Source organism: Sycon ciliatum, chromosome 7, assembly GCF_964019385.1.
Source record: "Sycon ciliatum chromosome 7, ocSycCili1.1, whole genome shotgun sequence".
NCBI lineage: Eukaryota > Metazoa > Porifera > Calcarea > Leucosolenida > Sycettidae > Sycon > Sycon ciliatum.
The window spans coordinates 29,396,272-29,400,638 of NC_088649.1; positions in this window are offsets into that span (position 1 = coordinate 29,396,272).

Genomic DNA, 4,367 nt, shown 5'->3' on the forward strand with positions numbered 1-4,367 from the left:
TCTGATATGGTCAGATAAGGGACGATCCCCGTGCACGGCAGGGTCGACAGAGATCAGCTTGAAGTAAGGCAGAAACAATTTGCAGACTGATGAGGACAGACAACGAAAGACGAACTGCAAGACTTTGTAGATGAAAAGGTGCTCAGCAGAATAAAGTGAGAGGCGTGTACGCAATGGCCCAGTGGGCACGGCGCCATGCAATTGGAATATGGCGCGAACGCCAGACTTGCTGACTTTCAGTAGGCGGGTGACTAACTGCTTTGTGAGGCACGGAAAAAAGGAATCAGATTCATAAGTGATCCTAGACTGAATTATTGCTTATCCTAATGTACCATAGGCGGCGTGCAGTGATTGACAGTGCTCGTCCATGACGCCAGAGCTGTCCCACAGCAACAGACACTTTGCGTACAACTTGTTTGACATGCGGTTGCCAAGAGAGTTGGTCGACCACAAGGACTCCACGATACTTAGCTGTTGGAGTGACTGACAGACAGATATCGTTGCAATAAATACCAGGCATGGCACTGGGACGGCCACGGGGCTGGATGAACAACACTTGCGTTTGGCGGAGTTCAGAACAAGTCCAATACTGCACAGCCAATCAGCAAGTTTCGAGACAGCACTTGAGAGAACATTGCACACAAGATATTTATCCGAGTCAGAGAAGTCCAGGACAATGTCATAGGAAAACTCCTGGTGACTTACTTGCATTGGCAGTATGGCAGACAGCTCACTTCATCCAAAAACGAACGCAGCCCTATTTGGGCAATCCAAGACCAGGCTCTGCCCATACATTTGCACTTTGCAGCGCCACTAACTCTGATTCGCACGGGTCTTAGTGGGAAAGGGGCAAGGAACCTGGCAAATTATGTCGCTATTCCCGCAAGTATTGACAAACAGACATCTACTCTATTTATCACTGCTAATTTGATCAGCGGAGTAAAAGCCACACTCCCCCCCCCCCCTTTGGGGTGGAAATTGATTGTGCAAAGTGCAGCTTATACGGTATCTTCTGTAAGGCTGCAACCACACTAGGTACAAAACTGCGTAAGCGCAACTTTTCTGCTTATGTCGTCAAGGAAACGTGTGCGAAACGCAAAACGTACTGCGTTTCGTTTCAGCAAACCGGTTACCCCTGTAGAAAGCAACTTTTCGCCTTTTCCTTGCGTTTCACTCGGTTCGTCATACGGGTAGATGTTTCTTCTTAAGGCTTGCACTGTGTCGGTAGTAGACGCCTTCCTTGTCAGTTTGTAGTATTTCAGATTTCATCTGCCGGGGCTTTGCTTTCAGTATAATTTCCGGACAATCCTGTTGCCTGCTGTTGTTAGTTCGAGATGCCGCGCAACTACATTCTATTTCGCTGATAATCTCGAACTGAGAAGCTCATGCAGCTTGGGGCAGCGTACCACAAGACGAAGCAGGCCCAGATGACAGCCTGGAGCGGACCATCCGAGAGAAGGAGATGACCGAGGCCTTGAACGTGCATGTCAATGCGCTCGCGACTCTTTTTCAAACTACTGCTATATGTAGTACATGCATTTTTACAGCGCGATTTATTCTGGGACCCAGAAATGTATACAAAACGCAAGGATTCCTTGCGCATGAAATGGCAGTGTGGATGCGACTTTGCGTGATCTAAAAGTTGAACGCAAACGCGTACTTGATTTTGTACGTAGTGTGGTTGCAGTCTAAGGTGATCCTTGATCTTTCATCTTTGAGGGTGGTGGAGTTCCAGCGGATGCGTAACAACACAGCCGCTAGCCGAGGCTCACGCGAATCGTGAATGTGGTCTGCCTGGTGCGGTTCTTATGTTCTTGATATGTTGATGTGTTGAATGGTAGGCATGGCACCATACTAACGGGCACAATTGAAAACCAGACACTTCGGAATATACTGTTTAGTTTGTCACCATCTCGTTGACATCAGGGGCGTAGCTTGCCCCCCTTTTTGGAAGGCGCAAGGCCACTTACGTTATATCCCCACCTTTAATTAATTAATTTTAATTAATTTATTACAGCATCTCATAGCACAGTGAGAACACCGGCCAATACAAAGAGAGAGGGTGTTAGCCAACCACGGCAAGGAAGGGAGAAGGGGAGGAGAAGAAAAGGAACCGGCATGGATAAGCAGTGATTGCAACAAAATGAGAAACACAAAATCAAAGTCAAGGCGCGACAAGGCTCTTAAAAAGGGGGAGGGAAGAAAGGTCCTTAGCTTCTTGAGGAAGTGCCAGCCATGCAGAGTACGCAATGAAAAAGGGAGAGTGAAGTAGAAAGGAGGATTTAGGTTTCGGAAGGGAAAGGGAGTTTCTCGTGCTACGGGAAGAGAACCAGTTGAAACAGGGGAGGTGAGGTGGACACAGATTGAGTTTGAGAGAATGGATAAGGGTGACAAGATGTGAATTACGTCTCTTAGACAAAGGGGTAGTGCCAGCAAGGGCATAACGGGTGGAAGATGGAAGCATGCGGGGTTTTCGGAGGAGGATTTTGAGAACTTTTTTGTGATGAATTTCCAGCTTGGCAGCACGGGTTGTGGAAATTCCAGCCCAAGCAGTATCTGCATAATCAAAAATGGGGCGTAGGTAAGCTGAGTAAAAGAGAAGTTTACAAGAGATTGGGAGATGGTAACAGTGAGAAGAGAGAATTCCTAAAGATGAACTTGATCGTTTACATATGTAATCGATGTAGGGTTCCCATGAAAGATTAGAGTCAATGAAAATGCAAAGATGCTTATGGCTGGAGACTATGTCTATAGGCTGGGGAAAGTGGGATGGAGGAGGGGCGGAACATCGGGCTGAGAAGGAAAGAGCATGATTTTAGTTTTAGGCAGATTGGGCGATAACCGCCAAGACGACATCCAGGAAATTACTCTTTGAATCCCGTTAGCTAGGTTACTCATCAGGCCAGTGATGTTAGGAGATGCCCGTAGGAGCGTTGTGTCGTCTGCGAACAGTGATGTGCCCGGGGCAGCTGCGGGCAGATCATTGACGTATAAAATAAAAAGAAGAGGGCCGGGGATGGAACCCTGGGGAACTCCGGATAGTACTGTTGTGTCTGCCGAGGACGTCCCATGTAAAGTGACGTACTGCGTTTGCCCAGTTAGGTAAGATGTCAGCCATAGCAGGGGATTGCCGTCTACAGTAAATGATCCACGAAGCTTGGCCAAAAGCCCCCGGTGCCAGACGGTAGGCCTTGACGGATTATGCTAGCATAATTTTTCGCATAATTCCTACCAAAATCGAATAATCGCATATGTCGAGGCAAATTGAATACGAATCGCATAAAATTGGAATAATCCGCCTGTTCGCATCAAATTCCATACAGTTGTACATGTTCTACAAGACAGTAGATGCACCAGGAAGTCGTAGGTTTACGACTCCCTTGATAACATGTCCAGTCCACTACAATCAGTGACGGTCGTAGCTAGGTCGGACGGTGCGTTGACCCCGTTGAACTTCTGCTACTGCAGTACAACGCCCTCTACAAAAAAATTCCCCTGCTATTTTGCACAGAACCATCATATACATAATACCAAGAGTACATGTACTCTTGATAATACAGTATATGTGAGCATAATGCGGCATAATATGATAACTTTTAGCATAAAAATAGCATAATTCTGCAATTTTTTCAGCAATGCGAAAAGCATAATTTCACGAAAATATTAGCATAATCCGTCAAGGCCTACCAGACGGTATCGAAGGCCTTGCCAAGATCGAAAAAACAGATCCCGACTAGATCTCCAGCATCCCGATGTCGACACACTAATTGCACCAGGCGCGTCAGCTGGAGGGTGGTAGAATCGCCTCTGCGAAATTAGTACTGAGCTGAACTCAAACGTGACGAGACATGACAGTACAATTGGTCGTAGAAAACGCGCTCACAGTGTTTGGAAACACAGGGCAGTAGAGATATCGGACGGTAGTTTGATGCTTCGTGGCGGGACCCTTTCTTGTAGATTGGTATAACATTAGCTGTTTTCCATGCAGAGGGAAAACGACCAGTGCAGAATGATAGGTTGAAAAATCAGACATAAGGGGTATGCTATTGAAGGCGCAAGGGACTTTAATACCAGATTAGTGATGCCGTCTGGACCCGGCGCCTTGTCAGACGGGAGCTTTCGAATGTAACGTCGGATGGCAGCAGTCGTAGTAAAGACAGATGTGAGGCGGTCAGCCTCACCCGACTCCTCGGCAATGGGGGGAATGGGTAGAGAAGGGTCATCAGGCACGGCCACTGAGGCGAACTGAGAGTTCAATGCAGTGGCTTTAGCTGAAGAGGTAGTAGCCTGCTGTGTAGAACTAATGGTGAGTGTCGGGATGTCACGAGATACTTTATGATTTTTTAATTTGTTCATGAACTGAAACA